Raw genomic sequence first — 23,272 nt, 5'->3', positions numbered from 1 at the left:
TAAAAGGCTTATTTTGTGATTGGATTACAAGCACTGTGATGTTAGCCCCCATTTTGAATTAACATCTTGCTTGGATAGTAAATACCATGAATTTGAAAAGGCAGTGGAAATTTTTGGATAGGTCGCTCATTGGTTGATCTTTTAACATCCGACAGAAGGATTCGAAAACAGAAAATCAGCTTACAAACCATTCAAATACCAATAATATGAAGCTGTTAGGAGCAGTAATCCGAGACTCCTCAGTATAGGAGTCCTTATTCCAAAGATAGCCTGTTTCTGTGCACAGGTCAAATTGCCATTGATCTAAAATGGGAGGAAGGTCAAGTGTCAATATCCAAAGGCCACGGGGGTACATTTCATGGAAAGAAAACCACGACAAATTGGCAAGATACTAAGAATAACTGTTCCCAGATATAGAAGGAACAGTAAATGTAATTTTTGCCATTCTATTTGAAGGTGCCAACATATGAACGTTGACTATTGATGCGCGATTGATCCACATGGGAGACAAGGTCGTACCCGGGAATAAAGGCTTTTACTCACAACAAGAATAGAGCACACTGCTTAACAATACTATCCCAGACTAAGGGCTACTAGGAAGTAGCAGTGACCTTTATACCCCTGTAAGAAGGCGGGGCCAAACGGAGTGTACCACAGAACAATGCTAACAGGTGGAACACCCCAACCCTAACCCCAACAGCAACAAGAGTAACATATGTACAAGTACCCATAGTGGTAACCATCTATGGTTCACCACAACTATTTTCTTAGAACAGACAAGACTCTGGGTTAACTTGTTAGAGAAGTTTAATGTTTTGAATGAATGGGCCAACTGGGCAATGACTCAACTGAGTGGAGGGTCTACAACACGGGGACTTGTATATAACATTCAACGTGAGAAATGGAGCACAGCGAGCTAGTACAATTTTACACAGATGATGGTGGCACAATGGTCAGCGCTGCTTCCTCACAGCGCCAGGGACCCGGGTTCAATTCTGGCCTCGGGTCACTGTCTGCGTGGAGTTTGCACGTTCTCCCCGTGTCTGCATGGGTTTCCTCCAGTTTCCTCCCACATTCCAAAGATGTGCAGGTTCGGTGGATTGGCCATGGGAAATTGCCCCTTAATGTCCCAAGATGTGGGATTAGTAGGGTAAATGATTGGGTTACACGGATAGGGCCTGGGTAAGATGCTCCATGAGAGAGTCGGTGCAGACTCGATGGCCAAATGGCCTCCTTCTGCACTGTAGGAATTCTATGATTCTATGATTGAGAGTCTGTGTATGACAAGAGTTAGCCATCGAAGCAGAAACCATCATGTCTTTAAGATTAAACGTTTGCTATGTGACCAATGCCCATATCTCAAGCATGAATAGATGAAAATTTCAGAGGAGATTTAACTGCTAATAATGACAGGTTAAAGACAACCAGTCTCCCTCTCTCTCTCAATCCCTCCCTCCCTCACAATCTCTCCCTCTCTCTCTCAATTTCCCCCCTCACACAATCTCTCCCTTTCTCTCACAATCTCTCCCTCTCTTTCACAATCTCTCCCTCTCTCACAATCTCTCCCTCTCTCACAATCTCTTCCTCTCTCTCACAATCTCTCTCTCTCTCACAATCTCTCCCTCTCTCTCACAATCTCTCCCTCTCTCACAATCTCTCCCTCTCTCACAATCTCCCTCTCTCGCACAATCTCCCCCTCTCTCTCACAATCTCCCCCCCTCTCACAATCTCCCCCTCTCACTCACAATCTCTCCCTCTCTCTCACAATCTCCCCCTCTCTCTCACAATCTCCCCCCTCTCACAATCTCCCCCTCTCGCTCACAATCTCTCCCTCTCGCTCACAATCTCTCCCTCTCTCTCACAATCTCTCCCTCTCTCTCACAATCTCTCTCCCCTCTCACAATCTCTCCCCCTCTCTCTCACAATCTCCCTCTCTCGCACAATCTCCCCCTCTCTCTCACAATCTCCCCCCCTCTCACAATCTCCCCCTCTCGCTCACAATCTCTCCCTCTCTCTCACAATCTCTCCTTCTCTCTCACAATCTCTCTCCCCTCTCACAATCTCTCTCCCTCTCTCTCACAATCTCCCTCTCTCTCACAATCTCCCCCCCTCTCACAATCTCCCCCTCTCTCACAATCTCCCCCTCTCTCTCACAATCTCCCCCCCTCTCACAATCTCTCCCTCTCTCGCACAATCTCCCCCTCTCTCTCACAATCTCTCCCTCTCACACAATCTCTTCCTCTCTCACACAATCTCTCCCTCTCTCTCACAATCTCCCTCTCTCACACAATCTCTCCCTCTCTCGCACAATCTCCCCCTCTCTCTCACAATCTCTCCCCCTCTCACAATCTCCCCCTCTCGCTCACAATCTCCCCCCCCTCACAATCTCTCCCTCTCTCTCACAATCTCTCCCTCTTTCGCACAATCTCCCCCTCTCTCTCACAATCTCCCCCCCTCTCACCATCTCCCCCTCTCGCTCACCATCTCCCCCTCTCTCTCACAATCTCCCCCTCTCTCTCACAATCTCCCCCTCTCTCTCACAATCTCTCTCCCCTCTCACAATCTCTCCCTCTCTCACAATCTCCCTCTCTCTCATAATCTCTCCCCCTCTCACAATCTCCCCCTCTCGCTCATAATCTCCCCCCCCTCACAATCTCTCCCTCTCTCTCACAATCTCTCTCCCCTCTCACAATCTCTCCCTCTCTCACAATCTCCCTCTCTCACACAATCTCTCCCTCTCTCTCATAATCTCTCCCCCTCTCACAATCTCCCCCTCTCGCTCACAATCTCTCCCCTCTCACAATCTCCCCCTCTCTCACACAATCTCTCCCTCTCTCACACAAACTCTCCCTCTCTCACAATCTCTTCCTCTCTCACACAATCTCTTCCTCTCTCTCACAATCTCCCTCTCTCACACAATCTCTCCCTCTCTCACACAATCTCTCCCTCTCTCACACAATCTCTCTCCTTCTCTCATACAATCTCTCTCTCTCACAATCTCTCTCCTTCTCTCATACAATCTCTCTCTCTCACAATCTCTCTCTCTCTCACAATCTCTCCCTCTCTCACAATTTGTGAATTGCATTGACATTAATTTGGAAACACAGCTGCTTTTATGAAGGTTTATGTTGACTTTAGCTCCCACAGCTGATGCTTGGTTGTAGTTTACGGTGGTACAAATCCTACAGTCCAAGGAGGCCCAGAGGTCAGCCTCTGACCTCTGCAATGTAGGTGCTGAAATTGGTCTCTGCCCCTGAGTGAGACGGAGTTGCCTTTTCCTGAACACTATCCTGCAATCCATGATGGCATGTGAGCTGGCGTGGAGATTTGGGTGAGGACAGGTTTGGAGTGAGCTATGATGTCATCCTTACATCTGAACAGAGAAATTAGGAGCAGAAGTAGGCCACTCGGCCCCTCAAACCTGCTCTCCCATTCAATAAGATCAAGGCTGACCTGATTATAATTTCTACTCCACCTTCCCGCCTGTCCCAATAACCTTTCACCCCCTCGTTAACCAAGAATCTAGTTCTGCCTCAAAAATATTCAAAGACTCTGCTTCCACTGCCTTTTGAGGAAGAAAGTTCCAGAGAATCACTACACTCTGAGGGAAAAACATTCTCCTTATCTCTGTCTTAAATGAGCGACTCTTATTGCTAAACAGTGACCCCCGAGTTCCAGATTCTCCAGATTCAAGAGGAAACATCCTCTCCACATCCACCCTGTCAATACCACTCTGGACCTTAAAGGTTTCAATCAAGTCACCTCTTAACTCTGAAGGATACAAACCTACCTTCTCCAGCCTTTCCTCATAAGCCAACACACACCTACCTGCTATTAGCCCCTTAAACCTTCTCTGAAATGCTTCTAATGCATTTACATCTTCAGGGATGTCCTTGAAGAGCTCAAACATCCCCACCGACTCACGGGAGACACTGGCTTGTGATCATTCCGGAACATATCGAGAGACTTCACCAGGAAGTTGCTGAGGTGAGATTGAGATGCCAGAGGGATCTCACAAACCTCCAACAACCCACCTGCCCTCCCAAATAAATTATTAGTTGATGCACTAGATGTTGTCACATTGTCGCATTGAATCTACGTAGCTGTTTAATTTCCCTGATAACAGATTCATAGATGTTTACAGCATGGAAACAGGCCCTCCGGCCTAACTTGTCCATGCCACCCAATTATTACCACTAAGCAAGTCAGAATTCTCTATCTGCCTCTACTACAACCTCTGGCAGCTCATTCCAGACATTTACCACCCTCTGTATGAAATAAATTGCCCTTCTGCACACTTTTGTATCTCTCCCCTTTCATCTTAAACCTATACCTTCTAGTTTTAGACTCCCCTACCTTTAGGAAAAGACGTTGACCTTATCTATGGCCCTCAATATTTAATAGACCTCTATAAGATCACTCCTGAGCCTTCTACGCTCCAGGGGAAGAAGTCCCAGTCTATTCAGCCTCTCATAACTCAAACCATTAAGTTCCAGTAGCATCCTTGTAAATCTCTTCTGCACTCTTTCTAGTTTAATAATATTCTTTCTATAATAGTGTGACCAGAATTGCACACAGTATTCCAAATGTGGCCTTACCAATGTCTTGTACAACTTCAACAAGACGTCCCAACTCTTGCATTCAATGTTCTGACCAATGAACCCAAGCATGCCGAATGCCTTCTTCACCACCCTGTCCATCTGTGATTCCACTTTCAAGGAGCTATGAACCTGTACCTCTAGATCTCTTTGTTCTGTAACTCTCCCCAACGTCCTACCATGAACTGAGTAAGTCTTGCCCTGGTTCGATCTACTAAAATGCATCACCTCGCATTTGTCTAAATTAAACTCCATCTGCCATTCGTCAGCCCACTGGCCCAATTGATCAAGATTCCATTGCAATCCTAGATAATCTTCTTCACTGTCCACTATGCCACCAATCTTGGTGTGATTTGCAAACTTACTAACCATGGCTCCTAAATTTTCATCCAAATCATTAATATAAATGACAAATAACAGTGGACCCAGCACCGATCCCTGAGGCACACCACTGGTCACAGGCCTCCAGTTTGAAAAACAATCCTCTACAGTTACCCTCTGTCTTCTGTCATCCAGCCAATTTTGTATCCAATTGGCTACCTTACCCTGGATCCCATGAGATTTAATTTTATGCAACAACCTACCATGCGGTACCTTGTCAAAGGCCTTGCTAAGGTCCATGTAGACAACATGAACTGTACTGCCCTCATCTACTTTCTTGGTTACCCCTTCAAAAAACTCAATCAAATTTGTGAGACGTGATTTTCCACTCACAAAGCCACGCTGACTGTTCCTAATCAGTCCTTGCCTCTTTAAATGCCTGTAGATCCTGTCTCTCAGAATAACTTCTAACATCTTACCCACTGCAGATGTTAGGCTCATCAGCCTGAAGTTTCCAGACTTTTCCCTCCAGCCCTTCTTAAACAAAGGCACAACATTTGCCATCCTCCAATCTTCAGGCACCTCACCTGTGGCTGTGAATGATTCAAAAACTCTGCTAGGTGACCTGTAATTTCCTCCCTAGCCTCCCACAACGTCCTGGGATACACTTCATCAGGACCCGGGGATTTATCTACCTTGATGCGCTTTAAGACTTCCAAAACCTCCTTCTCTGTTATATGTACACTCCTCAAGACATCACTATTTATTTCCCCAAGTTCCTTAACATCCATGGTTTTCTCAATACTGATGAGAAATATTCATTTAGGATCTCACCCATCGCTTGTGGATCCACACATAGATGACCTGTTGATCTTTAGGAGTCCTACATTCTCCCTAGTTACTCTTTTGCCCTTTATGTATTTGTAGAAGCTCTTTGGATTCTCCTTTGCCTTATCTGCCAAAGCAATCTTATTTCCCCTTTTTGCCCTCCTGATTTCTCTCTTAATTCTACTCCTACACCCTCTATACTCTTCAAGGGATCCACTTGATCCCAGCTGCCTATGCATGTCATATGCCTCCTTTCTCTTCTTGACCAGGGCCTCAATATCCCGAGTCATCAGGGTTCCCTACTTCTACCAGCCTTGCCCTTCATTCTAAAAGGAATGTGTTTACCCTGAACCCTGGTTAACACACTTTTGAAAGCCTCACATTTACCAGCTGTCCCTTTGCCTGCCAACAGACTCCCCCAATCAACTTTTGAATGTTCTTGCCTGGTATCTTCAAAATTGGCCTTGCCCCAATTTAGAATTTTAACTTTTGGGCTAGACCTATCATTCTCCATTGCTATCCTACAACTAATGGAATTAGTTTAGAAAACTGGTCTCAAAGTGATCCCTCACTAACACTTCTGTCACCTGCTCTTCCTTCTTTCCCAAGAGGAGGTTAAGTTTTGCCCCCTTTCTAGTCAGGCCATCCACATACTGAATGAGAAATTCCTCCTGAATACACTCAACAAATTTCTCTCCATCCAAGCTCTTAATACTATGGCTGTCCCAGTCAATGCTGGGAAAGTTAAAGTCCCCTACTATTCCCACCCTATTTTTCTGTAGTCTCCTTACATAAACACAAGGACATTTCTGAAACAAATAATTGATTTATAAACTCCTGACAGCTGTGTTTGGAAAGCACAAATTTGTTAAACTTTAATCCTGAACATGGAATTTTTTAAAGAACTCTTGCATGGGAAGTGGGTGTCGCTGGTTAGATCAGCATGTATTGCCCATCCCTAATTGTCCCTTGAGAAGGTGATGGTGAGCTGCCTTCTTGAACCGCTGCGATCCAGGGTGTATGCTGCGAGGAACTGATATGCAAAATTACTCATGTCATCTTTGTTTTGTTCTGTCGACATCTCAATATCACTGACTAATTTGTGTGTGCGGCAATGTTTCTGTGTGTGTGTCTACGTGCGTATTTGCGTGTGTGTGTATTTCTGTGTGTGTGTGCTTGTGTCTGTCCATTTGTGTGTGTGTGTTTCTGTATGTGTGTGTTCATGTATGTTTGTCTCTTTCTGTGTGCGAGTTTCTGTGTGCATGTTTGTGTTTGTGTGTTTTTTTGTGTGTGCTTGTTTCTGTGTGCGTGTCTGTATGTGTCTCTGTGTGGGTCTGTGTGTTTGTGCGTGTTTCTGTCCGTCTCTCTGTCTGTGTGTTTCTGTGTGTGTTTGTGTGTGCTTGCTTCTGCCCGTCTCTGTGGATGTTTCTGTGTGTGTGTGTCTCTGTGTGTGTTCTGTGTGTGCGTGTGCGTTTCTGTGTGTGTCTGTGTATTTCTGTGTGTGTGTCAGTGTGTGTGTGTGTGTGCCTCTGTGTTTCTGTGTGTGTGTCAATGTGTGTGTGTGTGTGCGTGTGAGACCACATTGGGTGTTTCCTTTTGATATATTCATGAGATTTGTATCCTGCGTGAAATACAGCTGTGTGAGAGAGGTGCAGGAATGCAGACTCTACCTGCTCACCTGTGCATCAAACTGGAAATCTGATGGGAAGAAAACTTAAAGGATTTTCCAAGCTGCAAGAGATGGGGAATTGAATGGTTTCCAATGAATCTAACGGAATGAACGAGAACACTTTTCCAATGTCGTTCCCCAGATAAAACAAAGTAACTTACTAATGAAATTCAACCTTCAGTTAAATTGTCAAATGTTGGTTGAGATTCAGAGATGTCTGCCCATCGGGTATCCCCATTTGCAAATAAAACAATTTACGAATCAATTTTCCCCTTCCATTTATAACATTGCGCTCCCCTCGATCTCTGCTTTAATTCAAATAGCTTCCTTGATCTTGCTGTTCGTTTAAATTTTTAAATATATTCTTTCTTTTGTGTATTGTGGGAACAAAGTGTCAGAGCTGAAATAAAACTGAGTAACTCGGAAAAGCAGCCAGCGAAATAAAGCACTCCACGCACCCCAGACATTCTCTCTTCCACCAAAAGAGAAAATGCTGGAAAATCTCAGCAGGTCTGGCAGCACCTGTAAGGAGAGAAAAGAGCTGACGTTTGATTTGATTTATTATTGTCACATGTATTAACATACAGTGAAAAGTATTGTTTCTTGCGTGCGATACAGACAAAGCATACCGTTCATAGAGAAGGAAAGGAGAGTGTGCAGAATGTAGTGTTACAGTCATAGCTAGGGTGTAGAGAAAGATCAACTTAGTGCGAGGTAGGTCCATTCAAAAGTCTGACAGCAGCAGGGAAGAAGCTGTTCTTGAGTCGGTTGGTACGTGACCTCAGACTTTTGTATCTTTCTCCCGACGGAAGAAGATGGAAGAGAGAATGTCCGGGGTGCGTGGGATCCTTAATTATTCTGGCTGCTTTTCCGAGGCAGCGGGAAGTGTAGACAGAGTCAATGGATGGGAGGTTGGTTTGCGTGATGGATTGGGCTACATTCACGACCTTTTGTAGTTTCTTGCGGTCTTGGACAGAGTAGGAGCCATACCAAGCTGTGATACATCCGGATAGAATGCTTTCTATGGCGCATCTGTAAAAGTTGGTGAGATGACCCTATGTCAAAGCTGACAAAAACGGTCAAAGCAAATCTTTGTCCATCTTCCGTCAAGCAAAAGATACAAAAATCTGAGATCACGTTTTAAAGTTTATTTATTAGTGTCACAAGTAGGCTTACATTTAACACTGCAATGAAGTTACTGTGAAAATCCCCTAGTCACCGCACTCCGGCGCCTGTTCGGATACACTAAGAGAGAATTTAGCATGGCCAATGCACCTAATCAGCACATCTTTCAGACTGTGAGAGGAAACCAGAGGAAACCCACGCAGACACGGGGAGAATGTGCAGAATCCGCACAGTCACCCAAGCCGGGAATCAAACCTATGTCCCTGACACTGTGAGGCAACAGTGCTAACCACTGTGCCACCGTGCCTACCCAACGTACCAACTGACTCAAGAACACCATCTTCCCTGCTGCCATCAGACTTTTGAATGGACCTACCTTATATTAAGCTGATGTTTCTCTACACCCTAGCTATGACTGTAACATTGCATTCTGCACCCTCCCCTTTCCTTCTCCCCTATGTACTCTATGAACGGTATGCTTTATCCATATAGCGTGCAAGAAACAATACTTTTCACTCTTCCGCCATACATGTGACAATAATAAATCAAATCAAAAAAAGTGAAGGGGTGGGGAAGGGGAGATAAGTCTCAAGTTAAACATCCCCATCTCAGCAACCTGAAGCAACCTGAATCTCAACAGCTGTGGTACTGGGAGAATGTGGCTGCTTTCTGGTCAATGAAATAGAAACCTCCTTGACCCTTCCAGATCTCACCCCACCTGCAGTCTGTGTAAAGGTCTCTTGAACATTGCTGCAAAGTAATATAAATTGTTGTGAGCATGTGAAATTTAGCATTCTTGCATTTGTCCAGATGAGTGCAAGGTGAAAAACTTCAGCTGCATGTTACTCTTTTCAGCGATATTTGAGTTTTGTGCTACCAAGCAACTAATTGTACATCAGTACTTCTCAGTACAGTGCAGAAGGAGGCCATTCGGCCCATCGAGTCTGCACTGACTCTCTGACAGAGTATCTTACCCAGGCCCTATTCTCGTATCCCCACATATTTACTCCCCTAATTCCCCTATCTTATATCTTAGGACACTAAGGGACAATTTAGCATGGCCAATCCACCTAACCTGCCCATCTTTGGACACCAAGGGGCAATTTATCATGACCAATCCACCTAACCTGCACATCACAGGGGCAGCATGGTGGCACAGTGCTTAGCACTGCTGCCTCACAGCAACATGGACCCTGTTTCAATTCTGGTCACAGGTCACTGTCTGTGTGGAGTTTGCACATTCTCCCCATGTCCGCGTGGGTTTCCTCCGGGTGCTCCGGTTTCCTCCCACACTCCAAAGATGTGCGGGTTAGGTTGATTGGCCATGCTAAGTTGATCCTAATGTCAGGGGGACGAACAGGGTAAATACATGGGGTTACGGGATTGGGGCCTGAGTGGGATTGTGGTCGGTGCAGTCTCGATGGGCCTTCTTCTGCACAGTAAGGATTCTATGATTCTATGATCTTTGGACTGTGGGAGGAAACCCATGCAGACACGGGGAGAACGTGCAAACTCCACACAGACAGTGACCCAAAGCCGGAATCGAACTCGGGTCCCTGGCGCTGTGGGGCAGCAGTGCTAACCACTGTGCCATCGTAAAGTCTTTCTTTGAACACAACACGGTGATAGCAGCAACAAGGAGAATCATCAGGTACAGGGGACATGCTTGAATGATTCTTTGAATTAACTATTAATTAGACTATGTGCTCAGCATGCAAGGTTATTTTTTGCGGGGTTTGTTCCACAACCGTGCCCCCGCCCACCACCCCTCAATCCACCTCCCCAGCATCCCCCCTACCCCCGCCGCCCCTCCCCTCTCTCTCCAGCCCCCACATTACACATGTCTTTTTGGTTTTAAGTGCATCTTAAATCATTGATGTTGAGATTGAAGTGATACAGAATGACTGGTTCTCCACTGCTCAGGTTCTGTCTGTACTGTAATTAAATGTAAAGTGGCAGAGAGGGGGAGCGGGAGGGGGAGGGGACATTCCCTGGGGATCTCACAAGACACCCGAGATGTTTAACGGAGAGCATTCACCCTTCAAAAAAAGAGAAATGGTTTCCTGACTCTGATGGGATGTTAAGTGTGACTGAGTGGGCAGCACAAGCACTCAGTCAGCAGGCCGTGGGTACGAGGCCTAGCTCAGGGGCCTGGTCACAAAATCCAGACTGATATAATTCAGGGGAATGCTGCAATGTCAGAGCCGCCATATTTACAGGATGCGAGGATGTCAAAGACCCCATGGCACTCTTTCAAAGCAGAGCAGGGAAACGTACTCCTGGGCCAGTATTTATCCCTCAGTCAATGTCATCAGGGAGGTGATGGCCTAGTGGCATTATCGCTAGACTATTAATCCAGAAACTCAGCCAATGTTCTGGGGATCCAGGTTCGAATCCTGCCACGGCAGATGGTGGAATTTGAATTCAATAAAAAATATCTGGAATTAAGAATCAATTGATGACCATGAAACCATTGTCGATTGTCGAAAAAACCCATCTGGTTCACTAATGTCCTTTAGGGAAGGAAATCTGCCATCCTTACCCGGTCTGGCCTACAGGTGACTCCAGAGCCACAGCAATGTGGTTGACTCTCAACTGCCCCCTGAAAGCCTTCTCAAGGGCAACTAGGGATGGGCAATGAATGCTGGCCAGCCAGCGATGCCCATGTCCCACAAATGAATGAAAAAAATCCAAATAACAGCAGATTAACTAGTCATCATGACCCTATCATTTGTAGGATCTTGCTGTTTACAATTGGTTGCCAGGTTACCAACATTACAACAGTTCTAAAGCTTTAGGCCATTCGGAGAGCAGGAAAGGTGCTACATAAACGCAGGTCTTTCTCATTTGTTCACTCAAATTAAGAAGATGCCTCCATTGTCCACGTGTCCAAGCGGAAAGGAACTGGTGAATCTGGTGGCAATAATGGAGGAATCTCACTCTTCCCCATCGCCAGCACTATCGTCACTACCTGGTCAACATCCTGGCCAGACTCTGGCCGGGGTGAACAGTGGGCTTTCAAAAGGGGTTGAGCAACCACTGAGGTGGTGTTCACCATGAGACAGCTCCAGGAGAAATGCCTGGAACAGAACATGCACCCCACATTTGATTTGATTTGATTTGATTTGATTTATTATTGTCACATGTATTAACATACAGTGAAAGTGTTGTTTCTTGCACGCTATACAGACAAAGCATACCGTTCATAGAGAAGGAAAGGAGAGAGTACAGAATGTAGTGTTACAGTCATAGCTAGGGTGTAGAGAAAGATCAACTTAATGAAAGGTAGGTCCACTCAATAGTCTGGTGGCAGCAGGGAAGAAGCTGTTCTTGAGTCGGTTGGTACATGGCCTCAGACTTTTGTATCTTTTTCCTGATGGAAGAAGGTGGAAGAGAGAATGTCCGGGGTGCGTGGGGTCCTTAATTATGCTGACTGCTTTGCCGAGGCAGCCAGAAGTGTAGACAGAGTCACTGGATGGGAGGCTGGTTTGCGTGATGGACTGGGCTTCATTCACAACCTTTTGTAGTTTCTTGTGGTCTTGGACAGAGCAGGAGCCATACCAAGCTGTGATACAACCAGAAAGAATGCTTTCTATGGTGCATCTGTCATGTTGACCTGAATAAGGCCTTTGACACAGTCGGCCGTGAGGACATTTGGAAGCTAATGGAGAAATGTGACTGCCCTGAGAAGTACATCCAAATGTTTCCGCAGTCCCCTTCTTGCACGTGTTCTGGATGATGTGCATCATCTGGTCCATTCCCAGTTACTAATGGAGTCAAACTGCAAACACCAACTTCTCTTCAGCATGTGTTTCTCTGCCAGGGTCTCTGATGTCTTCAATGACGGTGATCCTGGCATTGAAATCAGATATCGTATGTCCAATCTGAGACAACTCCTGGCAAAGACCAAGATTCCCAAGGACATACTTCACGAGTTTCTATTTCCAATGACTTCACACCAGCTGCCAGTCCAGAGCTGGACAGGGAATGTGGCAGAAACTTGGTCATAGGATCATAGAATCCCTACAGTGCAGAAGGAGGCCATTCGGCCCAACGAGCCTGACCGTATACCAGCATCATGTCACAGAGCTCAACCACTTACACTCCACCTGCCTTCTGAAGTTTCTGAAGGTCGGAAGTCAGGACAAAATACCAGACACCGAGGTGCCCTGCCGAGCGGGCATTGCCAAATACCCACACCGTACTGAGACAGTCTCAAGTTGGGCTGATCGCGGTGTCAGAATGCCTGACATTCGCTTCCCAAAGTGAACCTTCCAGGGTGAGCCTGGGGTGCACTCTCATGGAAGTCAAAGGAAGCACTACAAGAACACACGGAAAGCTTCACTTCGGAGTCTTGATAGCGGCCAGAATTCTCCGACCTCACCCTCAGCTGGGTGTCATAGAATCTATAGAGTTCCTACAGTGCAGAAGGAGGCCTTTCGGCCAATCGAGTCTGCACCAACCACAATCCCACCCAGGCCCTATCCCCATAACCCCTTATACTTATCCTGCTCATCCCCCAGACACTAGGGCTAATTTAGCATGGCCAGTCAACCTAACCCACACATCTTTGGACCATAGGAGGAAACCGGAGCACCCGGAGGAAACCCGCGCAGACACAGGGAGAACGTGCAAACTCCACACAGACAGTCACCCGAGGCCGGAATTGAACCCGGGTCCCTGGCGCTGTGAGGCAGCAGTGCTAACCACTGTGCCACCGTGCTGCCCTCGTTGCTGTGAATGGAGATTTGGCTGAGCGCCAAACTCTGCGATCTCACCGGAAGCGGCAGTGCGGCGAGAATGGCCAGAGAATTCCAGCCATTGACTTTCAGCCCTGGATTGCCGCATCTGACACAGCCAAATGACAAACGGTGCGGCCTCCATCGAAAGCAAACGCGTCTCAGAGGCAGAGAGGAAACACAAGGAGAGGAAAACACAACCCTGTCACTCATCCAAAACTCAACTGTCCTGTTTGCAGTAGAACCTTCCGGATGCAGACGGCCTCAACAGTCACCTGCAATTCCATCGGAACCAAACCAAACACCACATACGGCCATCTTCACCTCAGACAACATTTCCAATCTGCTGGGAACATGTAAGATCTTCGAAACACAGCTCAACACCTCAGGGCACTGTTCATTTTGCACACATTTGAATCTCAAACTAGCGGTGGCCCCAGTCAAACAAGCAGGCATAAAATTCCACTTACTCCTTCCAAACATTCCTATCCAGTGGGCATCATTATCCAAATACCTAGAGTTTGTCCAGAGAGTTGTAGAGTCATAGGGCCCGATTTTACCATCATGTTGCGCCTGTTTTCAGGTGTAGAAACTTGGTAAAGTCGGGCGTGAGGCGAGTAGCGCGATCCACGCCCGCCTCTGTGCCGGTTCCCCCTTTACCAAGGCCCAAAAATGGCCACGATCGGGACCGCACCCAAAATGCATGCATTTAAATTGACTTAATGGGCTGCACGCCCAACCTTACCGGCACTTCCCCCTTTTACCACCGAGTTCGCCCATCCAGACTTGGCTCCACAAAAGTCCGATTCGGGTGCTCCAGTTAGTGAGGAGGTAAGTGCCGAGCGTCCGATGGCTCTCTGCTTGAGATCGGTGGGGGGGTGGGGGTGGGGGAGGGGGGGTCGGCTGCCACTCTTCCTAAGATCAGTGGGAGGGAGGGTGCGCTGCCACTCTGTCTGAGATCAGTGAGGGGAAAGGGGGGAAGGGGCCCACGATTGGTCTGGGTGGCGGAGGGGTGGGGGATAAGGGGGTCAGTAATGTTGTGGGGGTGGGGCAATGTCTGTGGGGGCCAGGGGGAGGCATTATCCGGCCCGGGAGCAATGTGGCAGGGGAGCAGCATTCTATCTGCGCATGCGCAGTGGGAGGCGCCGATCGGAGCTGCAGGGTTTCGGGCACGCTAAGCCCCACCCACAGGCTTCCGCAGCGTGGTTCAGAATCGCTGATATTTTTTCAGGCAGAGGGCGTCTGGGGGCGCCTGAGAATAGGTCAAAAGGCGGATCTGAAACATTCCCAGTTTCAAGTCCATCCAGCACTTAGAATCAAAATGGTAAAATGGGGCTCATAGAGACATACAGTGCAGATAAGGCCCTTCAGCCCATCGAGTCTGCACCAACAGTCTGGAGCGGCACGGTGGCACAGTGGTTAGCACTGCTGCCTCACAGTGTCAGGGACCCGGATTCGATTCCCAGCTTGGGTCACTGTCTGTGTGGAGTTTGCACGTTCTCCCCGTGTCTGCGTGGGTTTCCTCCGGGTGCTCCGGTTTCCTCCCACAGTCCAAAGATGTGCAGGTTAGGTGGATTGGCCATACTAAATTGCCCCTTAGCGTCAGGGGGACTAGCTAGAGTAAATGCATGGGGTTATGGGGATAGGGCCTGTGTGGGATTGCGGTCGGTGCAGACTCAATGGGCTGAATGGTCACTTTCTGCACTGTAAGGATTCGATGATAACTACCACTGAGGTTACTCTAATCCCATTTTCCAGCGGATTTTCCAGGGGTCTTCCCAGCAAATTTAGAATTCTATTTGAAACATTTAGATTAACTGTAATGTAGGTAACGTTGTTAATGCAAAGAAATTTTTAGACTCAGTTAAATTGGAGGTTTTCTCAGGGTATGGCCATCGTTGGAAAGGCCGGCATTTGTTGGCCATTGTTCTTCAGGAGGTGGTGATGGGCATCAATACGCTGAGTGGCTTACTAGCCCGTTTCAGAGATCAGTTGGGACCATGTAGATGTGGGATTGGAGTCACATGTGTGCCCAACCGTTTGAGGACAGCAGATCTCCTTCCAGGGGGAGATATCTCTGGCATCCTGGACAATATTTATCCCTTAGACCAACTCCTAAAAAAAGATTACAAAAGTAAAATACTGGAAATGTGAAATGAAAGCAGAAAGTGTTGAAATACGCAGCAGGCTGGCAGCCTCTGAGGAGAGAGAAGCAGGATCAGTGGCTGGGATTTTAATAGTGTGGCATTCCCCACCTGATAACTGGAATGGTGGTCCCCACAACTTACCCTCTTTATTGGCTGTTCCCAAACGATTATAATTAAAACCCTAAGTGCCAGTAGTGTGCAGGTAAAACACATTTGATTTCGTAGCTGGGGGAGCTTTTCATTGGTGAAACCCACTATCAGCTGACCATGTTGTATCTACAGGCAGCCTATTAAAGCGTCTCTTGGTCAAACAGCAGGTATCACAGGCTAGGGATCACGGTCACAACTTTCCTGCCGACACCACCACCGTAATGGGTCAGATAGGCAACAACACCTCCTCCACAATCATCCTCAACACTGGTGCCCCACAAGGCTGTGTCCTCAACCCCTCACTATACTCCTTATACACCGATGACTGTGTGTCCAAATTCCCCTACAACTCGATTTTCAAGTTTGCTGATGACACCACCGTAGTGGGTCGGATCTCAAACAATGATGAGACAGAGTACAGGAATGAGATAGAGTGTATCACTGTGTGTGTGTCAGTGTGCATCGATAATAATCTCTCCCTCAACGTCAACAAAACAAAGGAGATTGTCATCGACTTCAGGAAGCGTAGTGGAGGACATGTCCCTGTCTACATCAAGAAGTGGAAATGGCCAAGAGCGTCACCAACGAGATCACCAACAACCTGTCCTGGTTCCCCCCATGCCGACACTATAGTTAAGAAAGCCCACCAACGCCTCTACTTTCTCAGAAGACTAAGGAAATTTGGCATGTCAGCTACGACTCTCACTAACTTTTACAGATGCACCATAGAAAGCATTCTTTCTGGTTGTATCACAGCTTGGTATGGCTCCTGCTCTGTCTAAGACCGCAAGAAACCAGAAAGAGTTGAGAACGAAACCCAATCCATCACGCAAACCAGCCTCCCATCCATTGACTCTGCCTACGCTTCCTGCTGCTTCGGAAAAACAGCCAGCATAATTAAGGACCCCATGCACCCCAGACATTCTCTCTTCGACATTCTTCCATTGGGAAAAAGATACAAAAGTTTGAGGACATATACCATCTGATTCAAGAACAGCTTCTTCCCTGCTGCCATCAGACTTTTGAATGGACCTCATATTAAGTTGATCTTTCTCCACACCCCTAGCTATGACTATAACACTACATTCTGCAGTCTCTCCTTTCCTTCTCTATGAATGGTATGCTTTGTCTGTATAGCGTGTACGAAGCAATACTTTTCACTGTATGCTAATACATGTGACAATAATAAATCAAATCAAATCAGCTCCATTGCCATTAATATAAGGCACAGGGCACACTCCAGAAGGTCTTACATGGCCTCTTCCAAACACATCTCCAAACCTCTCTTTAAATATAGATATTTTTTCTCTCTTTTAATCTCCCATTGTTCTTATCCTTCTTTGAAATTTATGTTTCCCAGAATATAAAAATCATGGAATCATAGAATCCCTACAGTGCAGAAGGAGGCCATTCAGCGCATCAAGTCTGCACTGACCACAATCCCACCCAGGCCCTATTCCCATTTACCCTAGTTAGTCCCCCTGACACTAAGGGGCAATTTAGCATGGCCAATCCACCTAACCCGCACATCTTTGGACTGAGGGAGGAAACCGGCGGTGCACCCGGAGGAAACCCACGCAGACACAGGGAGAAAGCCGGGAATCGAACGAGGGTCCCTGCTGCTGTGAGGCAGCAGTGCTAACCACTGTGCCACTCTGCTGCCTCACGGTATCACTGAGGACACGACTTTGAAGCTCATATTTAATTCTCCGCTGTTTTATTTTCAATGGAATGAATTTTTATTTAATTTTTTACAAAAATCTCTTAACACACAACCTTCAAATCAGAACAAATTTTCTTCGAATCTTGACAGAATTGAGAGCGAATGTTAATTTAAATTAAAATTTCCCAGGGTACCACTGCCATGGATTCTGATGATGTGGAGATGCCGGCGTTGGACTGGGGTAAACACAGTAAGAAGTTTAACAACACCAGGTTAAAGTCCAACAGGTTTATTTGGTAGCAAAAGCCACACAAGCTTTCGAAGCTCTAAGCCCCTTCTTCAGGTGAGTGGGAATTCTGTTCACAAACAGAGTTTATAAAGACACAGACTCAATTTACATGAATAATGGTTGGAATGCGAATACTTACAACTAATCAAGTCTTTAAGAAACAAAACAATGGGAGTGGAGAGAGCATCAAGACAGGCTAAAAAGATGTGTATTGTCTCCAGACAAGACAGCCAGTGAAACTCACCTGAAGAAGGGGCTTAGAGCTTCGGAAGCTTGTGTGGCTTTTGCTACCAAATAAACCTGTTGGACTTTAACCTGGTGTTGTTAAACTTCTTAATGGATTCTGATGCCCTCATTTTTCTTTGAAGTAAAAAAAAAATCAAGCGATTCTATTTTCAAAAATTCTGATTCTCGTTTTGGAAGATAATAATTTTAATGTTCTTCCTTGCTCTTAAACCTCGGGTTAGAAAATTCCCGAAATAGGGACTGGTATCCTTGTCTATCATTATGGAACTTAACAGAAAGAAACATTCGAGGATTCTTCTGCCCGTGCATCATTGGCTCAATTTTTAAATTTTCATCTTTTCTTTCAACTCATAACTTCATCCCTCTCTCTATCTTTTTATTTGTTCGTGGATGTGGGTGTCGCTGGCTAGGCCAGCATTTATTGCCCATCCTCGAGGGAAGTTGCTGTGGATCTGGAGTCACATGTAGGCCAGACCAGGTAAAGGCAGCAGATTTCCTTCCTTAAAGGATGTTAGTGAACCAGATGGGTTTTACCAACAATCATCAGTTGATTTTTAAGTCCAGATTTTATTTATTGTATTAAAATTTCACCATCTGCCATGGTGGGATTCGAACCCGAGTGCCCAGAGCGTTACCCTGGGTCTTCTGGATTATTTCTCCAATGATAATACCACTATGCCACCACCTCTCCCTATCTCTGCAACCTCCTCCAGTTCTACAATTCTCTGAGATCCCTGTGATCTTCTCACTCTTGTATATCCCTGATTTTCAACACTTCACACTGTCCCTTTCCCACACACATAAGACCATAAGATACAGGAGCAGAACGAAACCATTCGGCCCATCGAGTCTGCTCCATCATTCAATCATGGCTGATATGATTCTCATCCCCATTCTCCGGCCTTTTCCCCATAACCCCTGATCCCCTTATTAATCAAGAACCTATCTATCTCTGTTCTAAAGACACTCAATGACCTGGCCTCCACAGCCTTCTGCGGCAAAGATTAACCACTCTCTGGCTGAAACAATTCCTTATCTCAGTTTTAAAGGAGCCTCCCTTCACTCTTAGGTTGTGCCCTCAAGTTCTAGTCTCACCCACTAGTGGAAACATCCTCTCCACATCCACTCTACCTGGACCTCTCAGTATCCTGTAAGTTTCAAGTAGATCCCCCCGATCCTTCTGAACTCCATCGAGTATAGACCCAGACTCCTCAACCGCTCCTCATATGACAAACCCTTCATTCCTGGGATCATTCTTGTGAACCTCCCCTGGACCCCCTCCAAGGCCAGCACATCTTTCCTTAGGTATGGGGCCCAGAACTGCTCACAATACTCCAAATGGGGTCTGACCAGAGCCTTATACAGCCTCAGCAGTACATCCCTGCTCTTGTATTCTAGCTCTCTAGAAATGAATGCTAACATTAAATTTGCCTTCCTAACTGCCAACTGTATTTGCATGTTAACCTTAAAAGATGATACCTTCCTGCTATTTCCTTTAACCCGAGGGTTGCCAACTGCAATTAAAGCTATTTCTGGAGGTTTCATCACATGACTTGCCCCCACACTCCAGCCATTAGTTGGCCAACGTATCCATCCTTGTGACGCACTGCCTTCCTACACCAGCTGGGAAGCAAAAGGACTCATTACCCAATTAGATGATGCGTGACTGTCAGCCAATTATCTATTCCCCATGTTCCATATTGTTATATCTGGTAAAGAGAAACATTCAAACAAAATAAAAAAATAACTATCTTTTTTAATGCCCAATTATTTTTCTCCCCCAGGGTTGCACACAGCGGTGGCCTGAAGATTAATCTTCAATTCCTGTAGACTCCAAACCAATCTTACTTCACCGTTGGCGAGTCCAAAGCCTGAGCACTCCTTCAGGGCAGGGTCAGGTAGCACAGCCACTGCAACAACACTGCGCTGTTAACCTCATAAAATGTCCCAAGGTCCTTACAGGAGTGTTACAAAATGGTACATGACACCGCGTCACATGAGAGGGTTGATCAGGTGGATCAACCGCCTGATCACAGAGGTCGGTCTTAAGCAGCATCTTAAAGTAGGATGTGGAGAGACCATGCAGACGCTACGACAACAGATGAACGGACATAGTGCAACAGTCACCAAGCAGGAGTGTCCCCTTCCAGTCACGGAACACTTCAGCATTCAAAGGCATTCAGCCTCTGATCTTCGGGTTTCCTGCGTTGCATGTAACATCATTATTGACAATAAGCAAAGGACGGTGTGGAACATACATCTCTGTGTGTGAGTACGTCAAATGGCTTGCTGTCTTATACTGATTGACAAGGTCACCCTGCGAGGGATCCTGTGTACGTATATCCCTGTTTCCTTCAGTCTACGCAAATACTTCATTTTAAGATATTTCTGCCTATGCACAATTACATTTAAATGCTAGACTGTAGTGGTTAACTAACTCTGCTGAGCTGACCAATTGTAGCTGGCTTGACTACATGTAGAATCAGAAGGCATGATGGGTTAGCAAAAAATTGACTGCATTCCTGACGGGTACACAATGCAGGCAAACAAGTTTCTCATAACAGCAGCTGCGAGGGTTGTTTTTCTAGGCAGAGACAGCATGCAAAAAACATTTTCAATAACGAGATAAGGGTTGAAATTTTGACTTTAGTGCTTCAGTTCAAGTTCAAGTTCAGTTCAGTTCTTACATTAGAGCCTGGCCGAGAAGCCAGTCTCCAAGTTCGCTTTTTTGCTTCTGTCGTGTTAATTAGAACATAGACCATAGAAAAGCTACAGCACAAACAGGCCCTTCGGCCCACAAGTTGCGCCGAACAATTTCCTTACCTTCTAGGCTCATCTATAACCCTCTATCATACTAACCTCCATGAACCTATCCAAAAGTCTCATAGAAATTCTTTAAGTTCTTTTCAATAAAGGAAAACCATTTTAAAACTTGTACCAGTGCTGTCCTCTTGTCTCTTCAAACGAATGAATGGACCCAACACCCTGGTTCCGTTTCCCTATTCCTACTCAGGATTGTCTCCCTATTTTTTTTAGGGAAGGGTATTAAGGGCACCAGAACCAAGGTGGATAATGTTATGGATGTAGTTGTGGCGTATACCCCTTTAAGAGGGTCAGGTGACCCAGGGTACTAGCTCCAGCCTGGAATTTCCTCCCCAAAACTCTCCGTCACTCTCTACCTCTCACTTTCTCCTTTAAGATGATCTTTAAAACCGAACACTTTGACCAAGCTTTTGATCACCTGTCCTAATACCTTTCCATGCAACTCAGTGAGATTTGGATTTGTGCAGGATCATGGGACATTATGTGACATGAAAGGTGCTGTTTAAATGCAAGTTGTTTCTGTTGTTACTAAAAACCTGGGGTAAAACATCCAAATTACAAAAACATCCAAAATATAATTCATTACCACAGAGAGTAGTGGAGGTCAAAACATTGTGTGATTTCAAGAAGAAATTAGATATAGCTCTTGGGGCTAAAGGGATCAAGGGATATGGGGGGAAGGTGGGATCAGGATATTGAATTCGATGATCAGCCATGATCAAGATGAATGGTGAAGCAGGCTCGAAGGGCCGAATGGCCTACTCCTGCTTCTAGTTTCTATGTTTCTATATCCTTCTCTCTTTGTATTTATCTAACTTCTCCCTTTGTAAGTTCTGTACTATTTGCCTCATCTTCTCCCCATGATAGCGAGTTTCATATCCTTACCTTTCTCTATTTTGGGAAGTCTCTTCAGAATCATCTGTTGGGTTTCTTAGTGGCTAAATTTTATTTATGGCCCCAGTGCTGGCCTCACCCACAAGTGGAAACATCTCTTCACCTACACTAACGAACATTATTGTTATTTTTAAGTCATTCACCCCTCGCTTTTCTAGAGGAAAGGGTGCCAACCTGTTCAACCTTTCCTGATAGTATTGTCTTGGGACCATTTCTCTTCAGTGTATTTCCTCCAGTGCGCCCATCTCCCCTTCATAACATGGAGACCAGAGCTGTGCACAGGACTCCAAGATAAATAAACAAAACTGGAGAATTGAATAAGTGTGTGAAAAATGCAAGAAAGCATGCTAAACGTTCATTTGTATAGCACCTTTCACAACCTCAGGACATTCCAGAGTGCCTTACAGCCAATGCAATATCTTTCAACTGCACTCACTTTGTAATGTAGGAACTGGGTCCTCAGTTTAATATTTTCAGCTGTCAGGTGGCACATTCAACAGTGCAGCACTCCCTCAGTACTGCAATGGATTGTCATTTCTGGATTTTTGTGCTGAAGTCCTGGAGTGCCTGGAATGCGTACACACAACCTTCTCATTCAGAGGGGAGATTGCTACCTACTGAGCAACATTATATCATCACAGAATACCACATGTCTTAGTTTTAATTGTTGCATGAACATGATTCTGAATGAAGAACAAAGAACAGTACAGCACAGGAACAGGCCCTTCGGCCCTCTAAGCCTGTGCCGGTCATGATGCCGTAACTAAACTCAAAAAAACTTTTTGCGCTTACTCGGTCCATATCCTCTATTCCCTCCCTATTCATGTACCCATCCAGATGCCTCTTAAATGTTGCTAATGTGTCTGCTTCCACCACCTCCTCTGGCAGCGCATTCCAGGCACCCACCACTCTCTGCTTGAAAAACTTCCCCCGCACCTCTCTCTTAAACTTTCCCCCTCTCACCTTGAACCTGTGCTCCCTTGTAATTGACAGGTTCACCCTGGGGAAAAAGCCTCTGACTATCCACCCTGTCTATGCTTCTCATAATTGTGTAGACCTCTATCAGGTCTCCCCTCAGCCTCCATCTTTCCAGTGAAAACAATTATTCAACCTCTCCTCATAGCCAACACCCTCGAGACCAGGCAACATCCTGGTGAACCTTCTCTGCACTCTCTCCGAAGATTCCACGTCCTTCTGGTAGTGTGGCGACCAGAACTGCACGCAATGCTCCAAATGCAGCCTAACCAAGGTTTTATATAGCTGTTTTGCTTTGTAAAGGATCACAAAGCTTACGTTAGGCTGTTGATTGGAGTTCCTAACAGTGGTGGTGCCATGTTTGTCTGTCATGAGTCACAGATGAGGGAATCGCCCTTGTAAATAATCCTGACACATCACAAAGTCTTGCTGCTCCGTAAGGAAAGATCCGATTGTGTTTGACAACCTGTTCACAACCCGATCCACTCCAGTATCTCCAAACTTGGCTGGTGTTTATCAGTCTCGGAACACAGGCAGCCGGTGTCGTATTCGGGTGTGTAAAGGATAAAGTTTAGGACTATGTAAATAACACCTCCATCATGATGATGTCTGGTGACTGGGAGAAGAGAGGGAAATCCCTCATGGATTCAGAAGTGTAACACCTCACCATGGATAGCTGCACAGAGTTCAGTTGTATGGGCGGCACGGTGGCACAGTGGTTAGAAACATAGAAACATAGAAGATAGGGGCAGGAGGAGGCCATTTGGCCCTTCAAGCTTGCTCCACCATTCATTACGATCATGGC

The sequence above is a fragment of the Mustelus asterias genome, chromosome 13, assembly GCF_964213995.1.
Source record: "Mustelus asterias chromosome 13, sMusAst1.hap1.1, whole genome shotgun sequence".
NCBI classification, from domain to species: domain Eukaryota; kingdom Metazoa; phylum Chordata; class Chondrichthyes; order Carcharhiniformes; family Triakidae; genus Mustelus; species Mustelus asterias.
The sequence above is the reverse complement of the archived record's forward strand: the minus strand, read 5'-3'. Positions refer to the sequence as shown.